Genomic DNA, 12,200 nt, shown 5'->3' with positions numbered 1-12,200 from the left:
GAGTAGAGTATTGGAAGCTATTTTGTAGATGACATCGCCAAAGTCGAGGATCGGTAGGATAGTCAGTTTTACTAGGGTAAGTTTGGCGGCGTGAGTGAAGGAGGCTTTGTTGCGGAATAGAAAGCCGACTGTAGATTTGATTTTAGATTGGAGATGTTTGATATGAGTCTGGAAGGAGAGTTTACATTTTAGCCAGACACCTAGGTACTTATAGATGTCCACATATTCTAGGTTGGAACCATCCAGGGTGGTGATGCTAGTCAGGCGTGCGGGTGCAGGCAGCGAATGGTTGAAAAGCATGCATTTGGTTTTACCAGCGTTTAAGAACAGTTGGAGGCCACGGAAGGAGTGTTGTATGGCATTGAAGCTCGTTTGGAGGTTAGATAGCACAGTGTCCAAGGAAGGGCCAGAAGTATACAGGATGGTGTCATCTGCATAGAGATGGATCAGGGAATCGCCCACAGCAAGAGCAACATCATTGATATATACAGAGAAAAGAGTTGGCCCGAAAATTGAACCCTGTGGCACCCCCATAGAGACTGCCAGAGGACCGGACAACATGCCCTCCGATTTGACACACTGAACTCTGTCTGCAAAGTAGTTGGTGAACCAGGCAAGGCAGTCATTAGAAAAACCGAGGCTACTGAGTCTGCTGATAAGAATATGGTGATTGACAGAGTCGAAAGCCTTGGCCAGGTCGATGAAGACGGCTGCACAGTACTGTCTTTTATCGATGGCGGTTATGATATCGTTTAGTACCTTGAGCGTGGCTGAGGTGCACCCGTGACCGGCTCGGAAACCAGATTGCACAGAGGAGAAGGTACGGTGGGATTCGAGATGGTCAGTGACCTGTTTATTGACTTGGCTTTCAAAGACCTTAGAAAGGCAGGCCAGGATGGATATAGGTCTGTATCAGTTTGGGTCCAGGGTGTCTCCCCCTTTGAAGAGGGGGATGACTGCGGCAGCTTTCCAATCCTTGGGGATCTCAGACGATATGAAAGAGAGGTTAAACTGGCTGGGGTTCCGACAATGGCGGCGGATAGTTTCAGAAATAGAGGGTCCAGATTGTCAAGCCCAGCTGATTTGTACGGGTCCAGGTTTTGCAGCTCTTTCAGAACATCTGCTATTTGGATTTGGGTAAAGGAGAAGCTGGAGAGGCTTGGGCGAGTAGCTGCGGGGGGGGGGGAGCTGTTGGCCGAGGTTGGAGTAGCCAGGAGGAAGGCATGGCCAGCCGTTGAGAAATGCTTGTTGAAGTTTTCGATAATCATGGATTTATCGGTGGTGACCGTGTTACCTAGCCTCAGTGCAGTGGGCAGCTGGGAGGAGGTGCTCTTGTTCTCCATGGACTTTACAGTGTCCCAGAACTTTTTGGAGTTAGAGCTACAGGATGCAAATTTCTGCCTGAAGAAGCTGGCCTTTGCTTTCCTGACTGACTGCGTGTATTGGTTCCTGACTTCGCTGAACAGTTGCATATCGCGGGGACTATTCGATGCTATTGCAGTCCGCCACAGGATGTTTTTGTGCTGGTCGAGGGCAGTCAGGTCTGGAGTGAACCAAGGGCTATATCTGTTCTTAGTTCTGCATTTTTTGAACGGAGCATGCTTATCTAAAATGGTGAGGAAGTTACTTTTAAAGAATGACCAGGCATCCTCAACTGACGGGATAAGGTCAATATCCTTCCAGGATACCCGGGCCAGGTCGATTAGAAAGGCCTGCTCGCAGAAGTGTTTTAGGGAGCGTTTGACAGTGATGAGGGGTGGTCGTTTGACTGCGGACCCGTAGCGGATACAGGCAAGGAGGCAGTGATCGCTGAGATCCTGGTTGAAGACAGCGGAGGTGTATTTGGAGGGCCAGTTGGTCAGGATGACGTCTATGTGCATGAATGAATCCATAGAAAAAACAAGGGTATGGTTATTTGAATAGTTTGCACAGTCATTATCTTTGTTTCTAGAAAGAGAGCTGAAATGTATTAATTGTTGAATTCATTTTATGTCTGTCTTCTGGAAGCTGTGCTGCATCATTTCCCCCCACGAGGGCCAGCCCCCTAGCAATTCTAGTTCCAGCTAATGAGATTAGCCCTTCGCGATTGGAATGGCAGATAGCAATAATCCTACACAGCAGAGCGAGAGAAATGGCATGGTGCACATATCTGCACATATGTGATGTTGTACACAATTTTTGGGGACCACTTTTGGGTCAAGGCCGCTACTTTCAGAACTACTGGCTAAAAAGTACACAAAAGTACCGGAGAATCCCTTTAAGGTGCAGAGTGTTTGGGTAAATTCAATGCTTGGGCCGCGTGACTAGATAGCTGTGAGAATGTGTTAGCCGAACTAGTAACAACTGCATGGATAGTAGCTTACTGTGGTGTAATTTCTGCTACAACAACTGCATTCCACACAGCACAAGGACGACTGATAATGGCTTTGTTGTCGTATGTGTGTGTGTGTGTGTGTATCTCTTTTATACCTGAAAAATGAACAACTGTAAAATAAACGTCCATAGACTTCCTCATTCTCTTCAGTTTATTAACCCAGACCTCATCATTTTATGAATCTCTAAGCGTATTCATTTCAATTGTATCCCATCACCTTAACCTTACCCAGGGTGATCTGGATGCCACACACTCAGGACAACTGACTGTGACAGTAGGACTGACCCACTAGACACAGGCCCTAGTAAACCACAGCAGGGTTACTACTGTACACTTCCATTAAACCAAACCTCTATGTAATGTCTTAGAGTGGTATAACAACACAACGTTAAGAGTGGTCTTCAAATGGCTGACACATTGACGAAGTGGCAGGAAACTGTCTAGTCACGTGACTGATTCCAGTGTCCAGTGGTAATGGGCCTTGAGTGTGATGTTCTTATAACACACATGCATACTATAATTGTGGTTCCACAGACCTTACTGGCGACAGCAGGAAATGCTCCATGTCATTATGCACAACAATCTATCTTAACCTTATACATGCATGCATGCACACATACTGTGTACACACACACACACACACACACACACACACCTTCTCCCAGAAATTCTGTCCAGTCCTCTGCCCTGGTGTTTCATATAAAAACAGTTATCTGACACCTCTTGTCCCTGCAGCAGATGGACAGATGGCAGTCGGTATTCCTGGGAGTTTGGACTCTCTCTGTGTGTGTGTGTGTGCGTGTGTGTGTGTGTGTGGACTGGAGGGAGCGGAGAGGCGTCACTGTTTACATAACGATTAGAATCATATTAAAAACCATGGCCTGCCTCTTCCGCCTCCAGCCCAGCGCAGCAGAGTTAATTAGGGCGTGTCTAGACTTGACAGTTCATGCAGCTTTAGTATTCTGATCATAGAGTGCTGATTATGGGATACCGAACATGTCATGTGTCTACACCTACATTTAAATATGTCTATCGTGTCCAGAGTATGTCCGGATTCCCTTTTCCTGCGCTATATTCAAATGCCAGTATGCATTCTGCAAACAATGGAATAGGTAAAATATGAGAATAACAAAACAACAACTGATGCCAGAAGTTAACTACTATAACTAACTAGCCAGCTAACTTCTGTAGCTAGCCAGCAGGGTTGCCAGGACAAGTTAATATTTCTGGCCCAAAGACAACTCAAAACCCACCCAAAAATCAGTCAATCACATTTATATACATCATCTACATCAGCCGATGTCACATACAGGACCCTAGGAAGAAACCTAGAGAGGAACCAGGCTCTGAGGGTTGGCCAGTCCTCTTCTGGCTGTGCCTGGTTGAGATTACAACCGGTGCATGGCCAAGATGTTCAAACGTTCATAGATGACCAGCAAGGTCAAATAATAATAATAATCACAGTGGTTGTTGAGGGTGCAACAGGTCAGCACCAGAGGAGTAAATGTCAGTTGGCTTTTCATAGCCGAGCATTCAGAGTTAGAGACAGCAGGTGCGGTTGAGAGAGATAGTGTTGAAAACAGCACGTCCGGTGAACAGGTCAGGTTTCCATTGCCGCAGGCAGAACAGTTGAAACTGGAGCAGCAGCACGACCAGGAGGACTGGGGAGAGCAAAGAGTCATCCGGCCAGGTAGTCCTGAGGCATGGTCCCAAGGCTCAGGTCCTCCGGGAGGGGAGGGAGAGAGAGAGAATTAGAGGTAGCATACTTAAATTCACACAGGACACCAGATGAGACAGGAGAAATACTCCAGACATAACAGACTGACCCTAGCCCCCTGACACAGCAGCATAAATACTGGAGGCTGAGACAGGAGGGGTCGGGAGACACTGTGGCCCCGTCCGACAATACCCCCGGACAGGGCCAACCAGGCAGGATATAGCCCCACCCACTTTGCCAAAGCACAGCCCCCACACCACTAGAGGGATATCTTCAAACCATCAACTTACTACCCTGAGACAAGGCTGAGTATAGCCCACAAAGATCTCCCCCACGGCACGAACCCGAGCGGGGCGCCAAACCCGGACAGGAAGATCACATCAGTGACTCAACGCACTCAAGTGACACACCCCTCCTAGGGACAGGATGGAAGAGCACCAGTAAGCCAGTGACTCAGCCCCCGTAATAGGGTTAGAGGCAGAAAATCCTGGTGGAGAGAGGGGAACCGGCCAGGCAGAGACAGCAAGGGCGGTTCGTTGCTCCAGTGTCTTTCCATTCACCTTCACACCCCTGGGCCAGACTGCACTCAATCATAGGACCTACTGAAGAGATGAGTCTTCAATAAAGACTTAAAGGTCGAGACCGAGTTTGCGTCTCTCACATGGGTAGGCAGACCATTCCATAAAAATGGAGCTCTGTAGGGGAAAGCCCTGCTTCCAGCTGTTTGCTTAGAAATTCTAGGGACAATAAGGAGGCCTCCGTCTTGTGACCGTAGCGTACGTGTAGGTATGTATGGCAGGACCAAATCGGAAAGATAGGTAGGAGCAAGCCCATGTAATGCTTTGTAGGTTAGCAGTAAAACCTTGAAATCAGCTCTAGCCTTTACAGGAAGCCAGTGTAGAGAGGCTAGCACTGGGGTAATATTATCATATTTTTTGGTTCTAGTCAAGATTCTACCAGCTGTGTTTAGCACTAATTGAAGTTTATTTAGTGCTTTATCTGAGTAGCCGGAAAGTAGAGTATTGCAGTAGTCTAACCTAGAAGTGACAAAAGCATGGATTAACCTTTCTGCATCATTTTTGGACAGAAAGTTTCAGATTTTTGCAATATTACGAAGATGGAAAAAAGCTGTCCTTGAAACAGTCTTGATATGTTCGTCAAAAGAGAGATCAGGGTCCAGAGTAACGACGAGGTCCTTCACAGTTTTATTTGAGATGACTGTACAAGCATCAAGATTAACAACAAAATATTGCTTTGTTTCTTGGGACCTAGAACTAGCATATCTGTTTTGTCCAAGTTTGAAAGTAAAAATTTGCCGCCATCCACTTCCTTATGTCTGAAACACAGGTTCCAGGGAGGACAATTTTGGGTCTTCACCATGTTTCATCGAAATGTACAGCTGTGTATCATCCGCATTGAAAGTTATGTTATGTTATGTTTCCCAATGACATCACCAAAAGGAACCTTGAGGAACACCGAAACTTACAGTTGATTTGTCAGAGGACAAACCATCCACAGAGACAAACTGATATCTTTCCGACAGATAAGATCTAAACCAGGCCAGAATTTGTCCTTGTCGACCAATTTGGGTTTCCAATCTCCAAAACTAGCCCATTTTTTTTCACAGCAAGAGAGGAGTTGCCATATTTATGAAATAAACCCTTTCCAATAGTTATCGAGCCAATTAAGAAAGAATATCGTAGTAAATTGTAAGGACGTTTAATTATTATTTTGAGGAAAACATAATTTTTACAAGTTATGACATGATGTAATACAATAATTAAAATATGTGGCAACAGAAAATATCATTTGCCCTTATTAAACTTGCCAGATCATTTTCCATCAATGGATGTCGATTTAACTTGTTTGACTGCTATGATTAAGAAATAAGGCACAAGGGGTGTGGTAATGACCAACATACCACGGCTAAGGGCTGTTCTTAAACATGACACAAACATGCCTGGATACAGCCGTTAGTCGTAGTATATTGGCCATATACCATATATATTGTGATTGTGATAAAGGCAGGTAGGTTATAGCCCTTGATAGGCCTACATCTCATTTCAGATAGTCTACAGTTCCCTAAACAAGATGTAGGCAGGATGTAAACTGAACGATTTAGCAGCTAGCTTAGTTCAAATTAAGAGACTAATTTATCCAACATGAATAGTGAGGTGATGTCGAGGTAAGAAGTGCTTGTGTTTCCCAATAACCTGTTGGAATAGGCTACTCAGGATGGGGTAATAATTTCAATCATTGAATTAAATATAAATATTAAGTAAGTAACTGAATAAGCTTGTCAACAACAGCTAGTGTTAAACATATTTGTTTTTACCTGTATCCTAATCTGACTACTTTTACCGTCAATCTAATGCGTTCTAACAACTGATCAGCAATTGCGATAGCGTTATGATCATTTCCAATTTAATTAACTAAACATGTCCATTAATAATTGCATAATAACACAAGACTACAACAACAATAAACTGAAGTTATAGGCTATTTATTAAATTGGTTTTCCAGCTTCAGGTATCCTACCCAAGTGCGGTCAACATTAGAATGCAGTTTAAACCACCTCCAAGCGAATTTATGTAATATGATCTATTTCGCCCAAAGTCGTTTTCCAGTACTTTGTCTCCATTATTTCTTGATGTGCATCAGTTGTAGCGTATTAATATGTTTTATGGAAAAAGGTAATAGGTGTTTCTATAATGACAATCTAAATAGCCTAACTACAACTGGTAAAAAGTTGTCACAACATGCGCATGCTGCTCTCTCTCCTCTCGCTCACGTGACTCAGCCTATAGCTGTAGTGCTCACTCAACACACACACACACACACACACACACATATACGGACATCCCCACAACTCTCTCAGCAACAGCCTGCCTCACTGCCTGACAGTCAGCAGCAGGTCACAGTGAAATATCAGTGGCGGTCAGTGCTGTTTAAGATGAGGGAGGACCATTTTTTTTCTCGTGAGCATGGCCTTATTTCTTTTACAGCATATTGGATGCCTCACATTCATATTCCATTCACCCAGTTCACTGTAACATCAAAAGGTTTAGGCTACTACTGTACATGATACTCATATTTTCCCTATACCCATCATGAGGTTGCTACAATTTAGCGAAGCCTATGAATGGAAGTTTACAATGTAGGCGCACACAGGTCGAGTGAAATTTTTTAGGTGACAGACAGTGAAACATTCAATACTGCCTTGCACACTGTTGCCTGCATCTAGCTGATATAGGGTGTAATCATTAGTCCAACAGTTGCAAATGAGAGTTTCTAGTATCGGCAGAATGGATACACCCCTGATCACGCATAAATGCAGTTCACTTTCATAGCAGCCACGTTGTATCCATTCTAGCCTCTATGCACTCTCCTCCTCTCACCATTTCTCTTCATTTGTGGACTTCCACGAACAACACATCAGCTGTAAGTGACCAGGCAAAAAAAAATAATCCAAGCCAAACCATGTCATAACCGCTACACACATTGTTGTCCCCATATTAGCTAAAGTAATGATCTAGTCAACATGGCTAATAGAACTAATGCATGAGTAAACCCACTGCAATCATGCAGTAACGTTACAGTGTATAGTCAGTAAGCAGTTACACCGCTGGGCCCCAGTGGCAATAAATTAATAAAACCAAAAGCATACCTTGACTTGGAAGAATTCCAGTGTTGTGTTGGATAGTCATAACCAACTAGCTAACATAGCATCCCTCTGTTTGAGCCTGGTGTTTAAGTACCTAAACTAGCCAACTGCATTTGCTAGCTAAGTAAGTGAAACTGAAAGTGAAAAAATGACAAAATCATCTCTCTTGCTTCTCCTTCATTCTTTAAGAAATTAATTTGTTGAAAACTGTTCCACTATTGTCTTTCTCTCGCTTTGAGTCAACTACTCACCACATTTTATGCACTGCAGTGCTAGCTAGCTGTAGCTTATGCTTTCAGTACTAGATTCATTATCCAATCCTTTGATTGGGTGGACAACGCAGCAGTCTAAGGCACTGCATCTCAGTGCTTGAGGAGTCACAACAGACGCCCTGGTTTGAATCCAGGCTGTATCACAACCGGCCATGATTTGGAGTCCCATAGGGCGGCGCACTTCCATAGGACGGAAGCTAACTGTCCTCCGGCTACACAATTTTGTTGGGAAAACCGCAAACATGTATCCCTGACAAGCTCCTGAAATGGTCAGCCAGATCGGAACACAATCAGACCACGAAGTGACTTTTGTGCTTCTAGGACCTGTCTTTTCAATGCGATCTTAGTATTCTGATAGCAGAAGTTGCATTTAAGTGTCAAGTGTAGAAACGACCTTAGGTGTCTTCCTGGACTTTGAAATGTTCTGAGGCTTCGCTCTGTGTGTGCGTGTGTGTGTGTGTGTGTTTGTATGTGTGTGTGCGGTGTCTGTACACCTGTGGAAAATTACTTGCATGGTCTACCTCTGAAGTTAAATCACAATGCATGGATGTAGTCATGTATCATGTAGTCATGATACATAATGGCGGCGGAGGAGATGGCTGCCGTTTTACGATCTCCTAACCAATTACGCTATTGTGTGTGTTGTTTTGCGTTATTTGTAACTTATTTTGTACATAATGTTTCTGCCACCGTGTCTTATGACCGAAAAGAGCTTCTAGATATCTAAGACAGCGATTACTCACCCTGTACTGGAGGAATACTTTTTCCTTTAACGAGTCAGACGGGAAGGATTTACTTCAGACCCTTGACAAGGCCCTCATCCCCGTCATTCACAGGAGAAAGAGAGGTAGATATTGGGGACGAAGACCAGGGTGCCTTGTAAGGATCCGACAACGAGTGGGTAATCTGCCTTTAACATCGGTCCTATTAGCCATCGTACAATCATTGGAGAATAAAATAGACGAGCTACGATCACGTATATTCTACCAACGGGACATTAAAAACTGTAATATCTTATGTTTCACCGAGTCATGGCTGAACGACAACATGAATAACATACAACTGGCAAGTCAATTAAGAACCGTGTGGTGCCAGGACAACAACCTCTCCTTAACGTGATCAAGAAAAAGGAAATGATTATGGGACTACTAAAAGGAGGACCTGTAACGGTTTTCTTCCGTTGAAGGAGAGGAGGACCAAAATGCAGCGTTGTTAGTGTTCAACATGTTTAATAAGGACAATAAACGTGAACACTATAAAATACAAAACAACAAATGTGAAAAAAAACGAAACAGTCCTATCTGGTGCATAGACACAAAGACAGAAGACAACCACCCACAAAGTACCCACAGAATATGGCTTCCTAAATATGGTTCCCAATCAGAGACAACGATAGACAGCTGCTCTAATTGAGAACCAATCCAGGCAACCATAGACATACAAACTACCTAGAAAGGAAACAGCCCCATAAACATCCAAACCCCTAGACCAGACAAAACACATAAATCCCCCATGTCACACCCTGACCTAACCAAAATAATAAAGAAAACAAAGATAACTAAGGCCAGGGCGTGACAGGACCGAGCACGCCCCCATTCTCATCGACGGGGCTGTAGTGGAGCAGGTTCAGAGCTTCAAGTTCCTTGGTGTCTACATCACCAACAAACTAACATGGTCCAAACACACTAAGACAGTTGTGAAGAGGGCACGACAAAGCCTATTCCCCCTCAGGAGACTGAAAATATTTGGCATGGGTCCTCAGATCCTCAAAAGGTTCTACAGCGGCACCATCGAGAGCATCCTGAACGGTTGCATCACTGCCTGATGTGGCAACTGCTCGGCCTCCGACCGCAAGGTGCCACATAGGGTAGTGCGTACGGCCCAGTACATCACTGGGGCCAAGCTTCATGCCATCCAGAACCTCTATACCAGGTGGTGTCAGAGGAAGGCCCTAGTCAAAGACGCCAGCCACCCTAGTCATAGACTGTTCTCTCTGCTACCGCAAGGCAAGCAGTACCGGAGCGCCAAGTCTAGGTCCAAAAGGCTTCTTAACAGCTTCTACCCCCACCTCCTGAACAGCTCATCAAATGGCTACCCAGACCCCTATTTTACGCTGCTGCTACTCTCTGTTTATTATCTATGCATAGTCACTTTAACTTTACCTATATGTACCTATCAATTACCTCGACTAACCAGTGCCCCAGCACATTGACTCTATAACAGTACCCCTGTATATAGCCTCGCTATTGTTATTTTACTGCTGCTGTTGAATTATTTGTTACTTTTATTTCCTGTTTTACTTATCTTATCATTTCATTTCACTGTAAGGTGTACAACACAATTATCATTTCACTGTAAGGTGTACAACACCTGTTGTATTCGGCACATGTGATTTGATTTGATTTGAATTTGACAGTCAGTGTAATTACAGTGCAGTGTGCCAAAGTAATGTGATCACAAGTGTTGTTGCTGTTTTGCTCTGATAGAATACCCTATATTTAACCTCATTACAGACCACACTAGTCAAATTCTTGGAAGTTCATGGTCTGCCTTTTCATGCACACACAAACACACACACACGCGCACACACACACACTAATAGTACATGATGACATAATAGGGTTCACAACAACATGTTTGCAGCAAATGTTTCCCATACGCCTCGGTGTGTAAGGTAGGCAGCTCTGGTCCTGGAGAGTCACCGTGTATAACGGTCTTCCTTTTTCCTGTGAATCAATGACTCATTTCTACCTGGGAAACCAGGTGTGTGAACCTGAGTAATCAATATGAAAGGTTCCGTCAGCAATAGGTGTTCAATGATAATTTCAATTGATTCTATTGTTTGTGTACAATGTCTATCTGCGGCTCACTAGGATCCCTGGTCTAAAAGGTTTTTAATAATGTGTTGATTCATTGACGTGGGTTAATTAATGTGTTCCTGTTATTCGGATGTAAAGGGGTTACTGTTACCTAGGAGATGATAATCGGAAGTAGGCCATAGAAATCCCGCTGCCTCTCTCACACACCAGCATGCACGGGGCATACATCTATGTCACACACACACACACACACATCCACGTTACACACACACATGCGTGCACGCACACGCGCACACCTATGCGGGTACTCCCACCGCCTAAGTGGATGGGGACATGTGGTTGTGCTTTGATCAATATTTGTGCAATAGGCTTCTCTGGTAGAGTGATCAGAGTGGGTTTTTCTTTGAATGATTCTCTTTCAACTGTTCCGTCTTCCCTACCTGTAACGTTGGTCGTTGGGAGAAAGAGAGAAGGACCAATGAGCAGCGTGGTAAGTGTTCTGTAACGTTGGTCGTTGGGAGAAAGAGAGAAGGACCAATGAGCAGCGTGGTAAGTGTTCTGTAACGTTCGTCGTTGGGAGAAAGCGAGAAGGACCAATGAGCAGCGTGGTAAGTGTTCTGTAACGTTCGTCGTTGGGAGAAAGAGAGAAGGACCAATGAGCAGCGTGGTAAGTGTTCTGTAACGTTCGTCGTTGGGAGAAAGAGAGGAGGACCAATGCACAGCGTGGTAAGTGTTCTGTAACGTTCGTCGTTGGGAGAAAGAGAGGAGGACCAATGCGCAGCGTGGTAAGTGTTCTGTAACGTTGGTCGTTGGGAGAAAGAGAGAAGGACCAATGAGCAGCGTGGTAAGTGTTCTGTAACGTTGGTCGTTGGGAGAAAGAGAGGAGGACCAATGAGCAGCGTGGTAAGTGTTCTGTAACGTTGGTCGTTGGGAGAAAGAGAGGAGGACCAATGAGCAGCGTGGTAAGTGTTCTGTAACGTTGGTCGTTGGGAGAAAGAGAGGAGGACCAATGAGCAGCGTGGTAAGTGTTCTGTAACGTTCGTCGTTGGGAGAAAGAGAGGAGGACCAATGCGCAGCGTGGTAAGTGTTCTGTAACGTTCGTCGTTGGGAGAAAGAGAGGAGGACCAATGCGCAGCGTGGTAAGTGTTCTGTAACGTGGGGAGAAAGAGAGGAGGACCAATGAGCAGCGTGGTAAGTGTTCTGTAACGTTCGTCGTTGGGAGAAAGAGAGGAGGACCAATGAGCAGGGTGGTAAGTGTTCTGTAACGTTCGTCGTTGGGAGAAAGAGAGGAGGACCAATGCGCAGCATGGTAAGTGTTCTGTAACGTTGGTCGTTGGGAGAAAGAGAGGAGGAC

Source organism: Oncorhynchus mykiss, chromosome 4, assembly GCF_013265735.2.
Source record: "Oncorhynchus mykiss isolate Arlee chromosome 4, USDA_OmykA_1.1, whole genome shotgun sequence".
NCBI lineage: Eukaryota > Metazoa > Chordata > Actinopteri > Salmoniformes > Salmonidae > Oncorhynchus > Oncorhynchus mykiss.
The sequence above is the reverse complement of the archived record's forward strand: the minus strand, read 5'-3'. Positions refer to the sequence as shown.